This window comes from Cuculus canorus, chromosome 4 (genome assembly GCF_017976375.1).
Source record: "Cuculus canorus isolate bCucCan1 chromosome 4, bCucCan1.pri, whole genome shotgun sequence".
NCBI classification, from domain to species: domain Eukaryota; kingdom Metazoa; phylum Chordata; class Aves; order Cuculiformes; family Cuculidae; genus Cuculus; species Cuculus canorus.
Window position 1 is genome coordinate 27,884,010 of NC_071404.1, and position 13,670 is coordinate 27,897,679.

Sequence of the window (13,670 nt, forward strand, 5' to 3'; positions counted from 1 at the left end):
CAACCCCAAATCATAAGCAGGGAGTTCTTCTAGGAAAAATTTAAATAAATAAATAAATAGATAAATAAAAATGCAAGAGTTTATGAATTAATTTTAAATCCAAGATTTTTCATGTTCCCAAAGTAGAGGCAACAAGACAGACAACTACTGTAATTGGGTCTGCAGTTCGTAGTTCAAGTGAGCCAAGCTGACTGGCAGCTCTCTCTGAGCTAATAACCACGCACGCTGAGCCTTTTTTTTTTTTTTTTTCTCTACAGCAGCAGTAGAAGTATTACTGAAGCTTTAAAGTGAAACACAAGCTTTTGGGGTTTCTTCACTTAAAAAAAAAAATTTATTTTATTACCTGTTTCGAGCCCTCCAGGGCACTCTTCTGCTTTCTACTCAGATTTCAGTGGTATGCCATCCCCAGCACAATAAGGCATATGTCATCTTCACTGTAACAGACTTCCTTGCATTTCTATTTTTTTCAGGTAATCTACAACACAATTAAAAAAAAAAAGCTGAATATGATATGAGATGGAAAAAAAACCCAAAAATACTCTGTTTAGACATTTCCAAAGTTTTTTCCAAAATCTGGATAGCTTTTCACACATTCCCTGGCTGGTTCATGGGATAGTCACTAAGTCACTAAGTTGGTGGAATAGCCCTAAGAGATTTTAAAAGATTATACCAACTTGTTACCTAAATGCTGGGAACACATTAAATCATCAAGACTATTACATAGTTTGGAAAATATAAATTTATTTAAACCTAAGACAGATTGTATATTTTATTACAAAATAGTACAATAAGAAATAGTTAACTCTTTTTTCCTTTACAATAAGCCCTGGGCTAAAAACCTATTATTCTCCCACCCAATTTATCCCCACTGTTTCATCACAACAACAATAACTCTTCTCAGCAGTGTGTGTTAACCTTAATGCAAAGCATCTCATCGAGAAGCAATGCACTGATGATGTGGAATTTGGTCTGAATGCAGCACATGCAGTACTCAGGTGAACTGTGGGTATTGTACATACAAGACATCTCTTAATTTGCTCATTTCAGTAGTGTAAATCAGCAACATTAAGAACTGATTGTTTGAAAGCATTCACCATGGAATTCTTTTTAGATCTTCCATGAACTCTAGTACTTGTTTTACTATCACAGCAACACAAATCTGTCTTCCTAAACTTATGTGAACGCGTTCCTCATTCTATCACATACCAGACTAAACTTAAAAGTCAGTATTTTTGCATTATTTTCTTCACCACAGCTGTGCTCTAACTACATTACTTCTCAAAGTACAGCCAACCAACTGTGCAATCACTCTGTCAACAACACACTGTTTTAAACTCAACATGCTAAAATGGCTGTTTAAAGATATGCCAAACTATTCAGTGGTGATTAGAATACTGAAATTGCTGTTTGCTGGTTAATGATGAGAGAGAGATGTAATCTCCTACACATGAAAACAGATGAGTTTTTTAGGACTTGCATTGTACTACTGCATCCTAATTTACAACACAAAACATTGCATGAAAAAAAACATAATATAACTGGGCTGAATTCAATAGGCCTTTGTCAGGTAAAAGGCGTCACTCAGTTAAGGACCAGAGAAACTGGCACACAGACCTTGGGTGTTTGTCTCATAGAATGACATACAGTTTTCTAAAATAAGAAAACTTGAAACTAAACCAATTGTATTTCATCTTCCCATTTTGTAAATAAGTGGAATTATGAATGTTTGTATCCATGCTACTATTCCCACTTCTAATGTAACTATAAATAGTCAGAGGAGACATAAACATTTAAGGATTTTTGGACTCCTGTTTACCATCTGTCTGCAATGATATCTCGGGGCAATGCGTGATAGAGGTTAATTATACATTGCAAAAACGGTATATTTATTTTTTACTCAGCTTTATGTTCAACTGATCGAAAGTTCTCATGCTATCAGCATCTAGGAACTGTGAACATGAAGGGGTAAAAAAGATCCCATGAAATCATCTAGATTGTTCTTGGAGGTCCATGGCAGCATAACTAGCACCCTCAACTGGAATGACTCCATAGTGTGTGACTTTTCAGTTTCACATTATATCCTGTGAACAAACACCACTCACTGAAAAAAAAAATAAAATTGAAATACTGACATTTATTTAGTAAACATTAAACATTGCCTGTTAAGCTTATTATTGCAAAAGTGGGCCATTACAGTAAAAGACAATATAATTTACCATTAAGACACCAACAGTGCCTCTCCATGGTTCCTGACTGTCGTTAAGGACAATATCAGCTCCTAATTTTGATATATTTAAAAGTCATTACTACAACTCTTCCTAAGGGACAAATTCCTTCTATTTGTAGAGACACCCAGAAAATTTTTGCTGACATCTTTACAAAAGAATGCCAGAAGGACAGGATGCCTTCCAAAAGAGTGAAAAACTTCCCAGAAAAATATCTGCGGAGAAAGAAGATAACAGACTATGAGCTTAAATGTAGCTCCATCTCAATGTTCAAATGACCTTTGAATCAAAGCTGATTTGCTGGTCAAAGCCCATTCAATACCAGGGAGGTGCTAGCATTTCTTACTCATCTAACAGATGAGCAAATCCTGAGTTATCAGGAAAGATTGAGCAAATTCCCCCACACATTTGGACTGAAGCAAAATAAAGTCTGCAAAAAATCACAGCCCCTACAGAAGCAAGTTTCCTAGTCAGGCACCATTTATTAAGTCAGACAGATATACATACCCAAAACTTTATCCTCATGATGGGTAGCTTTGTCACTTGGAGCATTTTCAGCCTTTCACTATGAAATCTCATCTGCCTTTAAAATGCCTGCCTGAGAAATGCACAAATTATTGTGCACAGCAGTCACTTCAATGAAATTTATCGCTACCTAATTTCTCATTATGTGTATGCATTCTTATATTTCATTCTGAAGTTTTCCAGTTGATCTATTAATTCAGTTTTTAGGTAATGACCATAACCAAAATTACACACATGGGTGAAAAGAATATAAAAAGCCAAGTATTTTTGGCAAAGTTTAGAAACACTGATGTAGTTTTGCAGGAAAATTTGAGTCCCTTATTCTTTAGCTGTTCTTTGTAGGTCAGTCTACCCTCCTGGCAAAGCATCTATTTTCATGCAAAAATTCAGTTTAGTCAAAAGCCACTTTTGCAGTGAAAGTGCTCAAGTGTAATTTTCTATTAATCATAATACTAGCACAACAGTTGAGGTTGAAATTTAAAGTTCTGTTAGCATGCACATTTTATAATTTGTTCTTTTTCATTCTTTTCTCTAACCCTATTTTACATGAAAGGATGCATCTCAAGGATATAGCTGATGCAGGGGAGCATAAAGTAACAATCGTTTACAGTCAAGGCTAAAACAGTTCTTACGTCATGAAAGGTTTGCTATTGCAGCTGTTATGGTCTATCAGGGAAGGAAATCTTGCACATCAAATGAGGCACAGAAATGAGAACGGTTTAGTTGAGTCTTATCCCTGAAATTCCCAAGTTTAATCAGACCCTTAATGTTAGTTTGAGCATATTTTTTCCTCTGGATTCCTTCTTTTGGTGCTTTAAAGTAGAGAAGACAAAGAAAATGTTTCCTACAATTGTTTACTTAAAATTAAATCTGCTGGTGAAGAGTACAAGGCAAACTTCTGAAGGAGCTCATTACAACGAAGCTCTGATTTTCCCCCATGTTCAGCAGTTCCATAGAAGCAACTAAGTGAGGTCACGAAGATGACTGCTTGGCTGATTGGGTTCCACATATCTGTGAGCCCCAAAAGCAAGTTCATACCACTAACATCATTTCATTAGGACTATAACCATACAGACTCCCGAGTTAAACATTACCAAAATGGTTCTTGTACTATGATAGCATGATGGTATCCTTAACACAGCCTCACAGGCACCAGAATTAGCATCTTAAAAGATGTCTTGATCTACTATTAGAAAATCAAAATCCAAACCAAAAAAAAAGTATTTACTACCCAAGCTACTGAAGCACCAAGTGTGCTGTATATTTCACAGGTAAAAAATTGCTTTAGACAAGTCCTAGGTTACCTCCTCTGATAGGTTTCTTCCAAAATGGCTGAAAAATATATTTCTCTTCTGGTTTATGTAAACGTCTTTATGGAGGATTTCCATCCCCCTGCACACTGGCTGTAAACCTGACAGTTCCAGTCACACACAGGCACAGCAAAGGTCAGGGCTTGCTGTCACAACACATTTTAGACTCTCAGGCTCAAATTAAGCAGGACTTTGGTTCTAGTAATTAACTACCCCTGATCAGTGATCCAGGAATATAAATTCATGTATCAATCAATCAGAGTTTATGTAGTCAAGCAGCTACCCTTAGCTGTACCTAAATTAAAATATATCTGAATCAAGCATGCAAGGTAAAGTAGCTTGTACACAGCTGGCAGGCTCATTTTTACAAAACAATTACACCACCTAAAGATCGGTTGAGTAGTATGTCAAATACCACTTTCAACAGAAAAAAAAAACAACGAGAATTAACATACTTCAGTGAACAGTGAAAGTAATGAGAAAGGACAAGGTTTCGTCATAACGACAAGCCCATTTTTTGTATGCACCTTTTTTAGCTGGAACAATGTCTCAATAATCAGTAATTGATGTGAAGTCATTCTGGGGCATCTTTCTAACCTGTGTCAAATGAGATACATAAATACTCATGGAGCATTTCCACACCTTCTGCAAGCTGTAGAAGCTTTTACAGAAAGGAAGGCTGACACTCAAAAGTTTATCCAAAGACTCTAACAATAAGAATTTCAGGTTTCTCTTATTTCATACTAGATTGGGAGACAAAAAAATTTTAAAAATCTAAAAAAATAAAATCAAATCCCACCGTGATTCATGTTCTCTGCTTTTGCACTAGATCACAGTTTTTCCTATATTTTCTTGTCTCTCAAGCAATAAATATACCTCAATATGTTCTCACACTTGCTACAGCTAAGTTAAAAACTGAAGCTTCAGAATCAAAGATAGTTCAGTAATACTTTTTTTCTACAAAATGTCAAGAAATTAAATTAATTTGTTTCAGGAAGTCGTTTTTCCTTGCTCTCTAAGAATATTAACAGGAGTATTTGAAAGAATGTCCTCGAGCAGCAAATTCTCTTATCAAAAGAAATTTTTTCCACTTATCTATGCAGAAATCTCTTGCAATGGCAAGGAGTGTAACAGAGAGGACTTAACTAGGAGTAGAAAGTGGAAAACTAATACATAGGCTAAACAAAAGGCAGAAAGAACATTCCAGTTTCATTCCAAATTCACAGAGCTTAAACAAGGAGGATGCCACTACATTATCTACATCTAGTCTGGCCTTCAGACCACTGCTTGATCTGCAGCTAACTAGAGATGAAATGTGTAAATTCGTTTCTTTATGGCTTTTATAGTAGAGTACAAGTAAATTTAAAGCTTCACAGTGCTGCATGAGTGTTCAAAACTCGGGTAACCCCTGTCAGAGATCATTGTAATTTCCTGCAGAAAAACTTATGCTGAACCCTGCCACTTGACTTTTGCAGTTGTTTTTCACTTCTTAGATTTAAAAAAAAAAAAAAAAAAAAAGATTTTTTTTTTCTTTTTGGGTCGTAAACAAGAGAGACTAATGCCTAAGGCAAGGAAAAAGGAAAAAACAAGACATCCAAAAGTCATCTACAAAAAGCCCCACTACCTTTAGACTTAAGGCATGATCCCTGCAAATCAAACCTAGGGAAGTCAGCTTCCCAGACACTTGTGGTCATTGCTGTGACCCTGAGCATACAAGGACAACAACCAGAGCATTCTCAGTATTTATTTGGCAACATGAATACAACTTTCTTTACTCACCCTGTCATCTGAACAAATTTTGAGAGTTCAGATGAAAAAATAAAAAAAAATCTTTAAATTCCTCCAGACTCTCCTAAGCAATGAGCTGAAGGCAACTGGAGATTCAGCTGAAGCAGGAGATTCAGTTCTACGTAGTGTTTTGTTATGTAGCTGCAAATGTTAAAAACATACTGAGTGCAATACACAAATTCTACCTGTGGATCCTCAAGAAAGAGAGAAATAGAATTCCTTAGCCCCACAGATTTCAAAGTCAAAGAAATGCTATAATGGTCCACTGCGAACAAAATATTTTAGGAAATGTTTTGAGTCCTTTTTAAGTGGAACAGTATCATATCTCCAGTGCTACTCTTGAAACACTGAATTACCCTCATATGAAGGAGGCTGCCTCTTTGCAACTTCTAACTTCAGCCTACATCTCCTAGATTTTGATGGTGAGAGGAGTGGAGAAGAAGAAAATACTTTCTGACTTTGTGAAGACTGGGGTAATAGTCTCAGCAATTGTATGTTTTTCTTTCTTCTTAGTCAGGTCAGAGGCATTATTGAATTTTGGTTTGGGGGAGTTATTTTTTTGTGGCTGAATCCCTTTAGAAGGTCTAAGTATAAGGTATCAAAACCCATAGATTTGAAAATGCTTAATTTTAGTAGACAATGCTTCACAGCTCCCTTTGCTACAACTGGTAATCTACCTTCCATACTATACATGATGGAGTTATCACCCTGTTCACCCTGCTTCAGAATGGATTTGGCTGTTGAATAACTTGCCTCTCTGCATAATTATTTAAAATCAGTGTTTGATAATAAGTATGTGTCTGACTGAAGGTATCTTTTTCCTCAGATATATCAGAGGATCTTTGCATGGCTTTTAATCAAAGCAAATATTTATATTTGTTTATTCTTTTAAACAAACAGTCATTTATATGATTAACACTTACTATTTATTCAATTCCATTTATCATTTGCTATCCATTATTTATGAAATATAAATAACTATCTCATTTGATTTTTACACAGTGTAACTTCCCATTCACCAATCCGTTTCAAGAGTTTAGGAGCATACTTCACTACAGATGTTGGTCACAGCATTTATGACTGCTCTGGACTAGTCTCTACACGGAAGATCCATGCAGTTTCATAATGTTTTCTCCATTTTTTCCTGAGGCAGACAAAAAAAAAAAAAGAAAATTCTTCCCCCTCTAAAGCATTTGATGAGATTGTTTAAAGGAATAAACAAATATCAGTAGTTGCTTTGATTAAAAACCACACAAAGATCCTGGCCTCTTCCATCATCAGGCAATCAGAGATCATTTGGGTGCTTCATTTCACCTCAATGCAAATGAAAGGAAGAATATGAACAGCAAAGACCACATTACATGTTTAATCTAAAACTAATCAGCAAAGTAGTGTTCCCCTGAGCCTGTGCTGTTTTGCTAATCCATACAACACACATCAAGGCAGTATGACTATAGGAGATAAAGGAAAGGATGCATACAGTTAATCCTTATAATCAGAAAGGATATAAAGAACAATTCTTAGCTTGCTCTCAGACCTGTGGAGTGCTTAATTGCTCCTGTCTGGCAGACATACTAACTTTGAAATTATTGAAACAGATCTGACATTCATATATAAAAGGATGATGTTCTACCTAGGCAATTTTATCAGCATAAATAGCTCTAACAGAAGCTAAAACAGAAGAAAAAAACTTCATATCTTCACATTAACTTCAGTAGTGGATTATTTGGCTGTCTAAAATTGCTGTGTTCATTCTTTGTACTTCACTTCATTTCTATTTTTTAGGGTAAAGCAGCAATGAAAGGAAGCATTGCCATGTGGAAAAAAAGTCATAGTTTAAGGCATGTAAGGAAGTACTTCATTTAGTGGCCTCAGCATGTTGCATAACCTTAGTGTGTGGAAGGGAGACAAGTTGTTTTACACTGCTGCCTGGCTAAAATCACATCAAGTAACAGAGAGTGCATGAGCCACACCTGCCTGTCGCTAATGGCTAGAATTCCCTTAGAGTCCCAGCACACCTGTGTCATCCTAGCACTGCCTTTCCCAAACAGGCATCTGTTGTTGAAGCAATACTTGAATGGCATGTAAAGTTATCAGTCTTAGTGCTAAGCGTTGGCGTTTGGAGAAAAAAAAATCATTGAATAGAAAACAAGTAAGAGAACACTTCAATAAAAAAATTCCGGAAGTTAAAAAGTATGAATTTTGTGAACAATTAAATACAGGGGGAAGTCATTTAATTCATAAGTCACATTTAATAGTTCTGTTAAATTATGTCAGTGATATAATAATAATTCAGGAAATATTTCAGAGCCTTTACACCAACTTTAGTCTAGCAGCCAGCAATGAAACCAGAAAACCAAAGATGCCTCCGTTTTTCTGTTGATGAACATAACTTTATAGCCATGTATATGAATAAATTTGCCAATGCCTGTGGACGGTGAATACCTGCTTAGTAATCTTAAAATAATTCATATAACCTCTCTGAAGTGTTCGCTTGATCTTATGCGTTTTGATTTGCTGCAGGAGTCATGTGCACACACAAATATACAAAGAGTAAGCAAAAACTGAAGAGAAAAAAAAACAACAGAATTTCCTGTTTAAATATGGACACTGTATTTTCCTGAGCTAAATTCTTACTTTCAGTTTATCATTGGTGACTATTCTGTCATTACCCTAAAATGCTGACTGGTAGGTAATGTTAAAAAATAAAAATAAAAATATACAAGCACAACACACAAATGCTAACTAATTAGAAAAGTATCCAAACACCACTATAGCCCTTCCAGAGCTGAGGAGTCTATTTCACTCTGACAAGCCATTGCAACGGATAGTGACTTTTTAATAAGAATCTTCACTTGTTTCAAGTTTGACTGTTTCTTCTTTCATAAGTCAGATACTGAGCAACTCTGATAGTTTGTTCTCACTGTTTTATATAGACTTTCCAGTCCTTAAATTTCTCTTTGATAAGTTAAATAGTCTGAGATTCTTCAGGAACCCTCTAAAAGCCTATTTTCTAGTCATTCTCTCTGTTTCTTCTGCTGAACCTTATCCAATATGTAATTAAATTATGGACTTCAGAACTGAATGTAGCATTCTTTCAGTAATCTCAACACCAAATACTATGGGAAAATTGATATTAGCAAGAATATATAGTGCCAGCATCAAATATCATAGTTTTGACATTATTTCTCAAACTCATCTATAAATTGTCTGTGGAAGAAGTACCATGAAAAACAGGTTTGAGTTTTTAATATTATATATTATTTTGCAAACCTTTTCGTAGGTCTCAATTCCCTTGGCAAAACTTTCCCATTCTGTCACACTCCCCAATGTCATGTCCTGGTTTCAGCTGGGATACAGTTAATTTTCTTCCCAGCAGCTGCTGGTTTTTTATATTTAGTATGAGAAGATTGTTGATAATCCACTGCTGGATTCAATCGTTGCTAAGAAATCAAGGACTTTTTCCGTTTCCCTTGTTTTGCAAGTGTACAGGCGCACAAGAAGCAGGGAGGAGCATAGCCAGGCACCTGACCCAAGCTGGCCAAAGAAATATTTGATACCATATAACATCATGCTCAGTATATAAGTGGGAAAGTGGCCAGGGCCCAGAGTTCACTGCTTAGGATCATTGCTTGGGAACATGCTGGACATTTGTCCCTGTGGCTGATGAACATCTGTATTGTGCATTACTTGTTTTGTATTATTATTCCCACTTGCTTTGTTTTTCTATGAAACTCTCTTTGACACAACCCATGAGTTTTACTTTACTTCCCAATTCTCCTCCCCATTCTTCCAGGTGGTGAGAGAAGTGACCAAGTGGCTGCATGATAATTAGCTGCCAGGTGGGGATGAACCACGACATGTGGTTTCCAACCTTTCAAGTTGTCACTGACACCCCCTACAGCATATTTTTTAAAAACACATGGTCTTTTTTTCCCCTCTTTCATTCTCTCCCCCTGCTTTCCAGGAAGAGTGCGTCTTCAGGAAGGAGTTCAGTAGAGTTTAAATGAAACGCTAATGAAAAGCAATCTTAAAAATTTGATCTCTCTTAATTAATGTAGAGTAACTGCTTGCTCCCTGTGATTTGAATCGAATGGACCCAAGTGAAATGCTTCATGGATTGACTCATTTGAACCAGGATCTATGGAATTGGTGAAGCAAATTGTGGCAGTGACACTGTGAAAGAATGGTAAGAGGCAGACTATCAGGAGCAATTTATGACTGCTAAGCTTAGAATGCCAGCAAGAAAGGTGCACCTTGCTCATTTTACCTGGGCATGTGCTGCCTAGGTCTCCTCCAGTAAGGAGGATGTCATGCATACATGTTTGGTGCAGGAAACTGGGCCAAGTCAGTAGTGGAATGTGAAGTACATGAGGACAGCCAGGAAATGACCACCAGAGGCATCTGCTGAAGGTCTGGTCATCTGGTCACCCAGTTTTAACTGTGTCCTTCCAAATTCACCAGAGAACATTCACATGTTTTTATGAGAGCAGCACAGCCAATTTAAATGCTGTTCTCATCCTGGTGGACAGCATTTCTTATGCTGGGGCTCTGTGAGATCAAACAGACACACAGACTAGGCTAACTCATTGTGACCAGCAAAAACTATGTTTTGGCCAAGTATACTCTTCAGCAGCTAGCATAGTACAAAGGAGAAGTTATTCGTCTCCTGCAGGGAAGATCACTTTGAGGAATCATATGATCCTAATAAGCAGACGTTAATACTCTTACACTTCTCTAACTAACTGTATCTTATTAGAAATTAACAGTTATTTCTGAGAGCCTTTTTCCTGCATGCCTTCTCTATTGATAACAGAAACAACAGAAAACGATCTGTGCGATACCCAGTATTGCTCTACCCTGATGACCTGTGAGGGAATTAAAATTGTAGTAATATTCTCCTTTTCCATTTGTAGACTGCAGTTGAAAAGGATCTTTTAATTTGCTTTAATTACATTTAAAAAATAGTTCAAAAATATTTTAAAATTCTAAGAGAGAAAACTGCACCTGTCTTTACTACTCAGTGTGTAGGTTTTAGATTTTAATCTAAATTAATTAATTTAATCTAAATTAATTTTTAATGCTGAATTTTTTTTATTTCAGCAATTCCATATTATCTTGCTAATTTTAACATTTTCACATAAATGTTAAGTTAAAATAATAGCAAGAAATTCACATATACTGCTTACATAACATCTTTGAGTTTCATTGGGTGTCGCTTAAACCCCTAAAGGGTGTTTGCAAGCAAATATAGTATGGATCAAGTACCTATTGATTCCTTCTACACATACAAGAAAACAGCTTGAAGCCACTTCCTGAAATGTAAGGAAAAATGTCAAAATCCAGCAGGCAGCATCTTCCTGTAGATGAAAGTCGTTATATGAAACAAAAGTTATATAAAGAAGAAAAATAAATTTGACAGCAATTCAGGGAATTAAACACCAATTTGTACATAAAATGAAGCACACACTTTCACAACTTAAGCATTCAGAGTCTTTTGACTCAGTTTCTCCTTCTGTTGATGAAAATATACAATATTAAAGACCTTTTGTCCCATGGTTCCCTCCCACCTTCTAAAGATGCCCTGCGCACTATCCATGCTCAATGAAGTTACAGACTCTGGCATAACACTACGCATGCCCCCTTAGGTCCCAGGGACATGCACTGTCATGAAAAGGCAACTCGTACACACGCTGCCTGGCTTCTGGCTGTACCACTGTTCCTAAACACTGTCCTCTGCATTTTCTCTAGGTCAGCCTTTATGGTCCTCTGCCTTTAATATAGCCTTGGAAAGAGATTTTCATGTCCTCAAACTGTCTAACAATCATTACTTTGCAAGCGCTATGATCTATATGCCAGCTTTCTTAAATTTTATTGCAAGCCACTATGAATTTCATTCTGTCAAAAGCCCAAGAACCCTTTCTCCCTTCTGACTGCGCCCTTGGGGCGTCCAAACTCCCATACCCAGCAGCCTGTGGCTGAGACTCGATTATGTGGAAGTCTCACTCACTCTACATCAAATTCAAGTCATTTGTTGCTTGTTCAGTCAGTAAGGATAACACTACCTCATCATTTCTAGAAACAGAGATTAAAAAATAAAGTTACCAAGACCAGACAAGACACCCACACAGGCACAGTGGCTGCAAACCACACCAACATGGCCTTACTGGGGCTGTCCTTTTCACCACTTTATCAATAGATGGCAGCAAGAAGCTCCTTCTCTCCTGAATATCAGAGAAGATGCAGCTCGGTAGGAACACAAGACAAGCTTTCCAAGAGAGTTTAGATACTCGATGTTAAAAGCCATGTTTTATGGCTTGTTTAGGGCTGGCTCCATACACTCTGCAGGAACACAGAAGTGTGGAGATGACCCCTTACTAAAGGTTCCTGACATGTTTGCAGTATACTGAGAATGCATCAGCAACAGGAATGAATGTGTATTTTCTACTTGCATTTACTTGTATCTTAACTGGAGAGGTTAAAATCTGAAAGTGAATCATAACAATAAGTGAAAGTGTTAAGATCAGGGTGTCAGCTGCACCAAAACAAACGTTGCAGAGGTTGTAACTCGTGGGTGGTGAGACTTTGATAACAGCCAACTAAAGAACCTGACTAATTTGTTTTAGAAGCAAGATGCAATTTACATTATGTGAAAATTTAGATGTGCGTTAAATATAACATTTTCTTCTAGAAAAAAAATGAGTCCCTCAGGAGTTTCCCAAAACTACTGCATCCTTCCTTCTTGCACTCAATTTGACGCTTCTTTCTGGACTAAACTTTCAGCTCCCTGTTTTGCCAGCTCCTCTACTCTGAACACTGTTTTCTGTTCTCAGAGCACCTCTTTACTCCCAAATAACTTTTCCTCACATACACATAGCTTGTGCACCTTTTCATTTTTCTATCTATTTTTCACTTTCTTCATTTCTTGTGCCCTTAGAGTGAAAAATCTTCACATGAAAGCATCTCTTTCCAGTCTCATATGTTGGAAATTCACTGAGTTGGACAGGTTATCAAAACTGGGCAAGTGAACCAGTGACCTCCAAAGAATGCATGAAACAGAGATGAATATGCCTGAGCCCTGCTACCACCACACAAAAAGAAGCACTATGTCAGGATTGCTTGAGACATACTTTTTACTATGATCTTTAGATATATCTGCTTGTGCATATAAATACTTAACACATAAAAGTACTTAAGCAGACCATTAATATTTTTTTCACACAGACTTTACAACATTATTTCCTGACCATATAATAATCAATAAAACAGGAAAATATACATTATTTGAAGCATTCAGATAAAATTTCTAAGAATTTTGAATTTCATTGTTCAATCTCAGTGTTAAAAGGATCCAGAACATTGACCTTAAAACTGTTCATTTCCTGCATTATGCTATGTATACTGTAAAAAAAAAATTTAAAAAAAATAATAATATTTTTCTGTTCTTTTCAGTGGCAGACTTATTATTGCCACTCAAGCTCTGCCAAGTTCTAGAGTATTTAGGAGTTTCTTACCTAGATTTTGACTAAGAGTCAAATCTGCAGCATCACTTCTAAATGCCTAAGATCAGTCCTAATGTCAGCAGCAACAAGGATAGTGCTGTGAACCTGGGAGAATCTGTGTACCCTTTAAAGTTCTCTCAGCTGCCTGCATGTCAGAGCTGAAAGGGCTATGAGTGTAAATGGCAGCTAAAAACATTGAATTCTAGGTTCTTATCAGCATGTCATGCTATCCATGTTACGTAATACGCTAAGCTGAGCTGGAGACAGACGGCTAGAGTTGCAGGAGGATCTAACACTTCATGGTGGAAGTTGAGGAATAC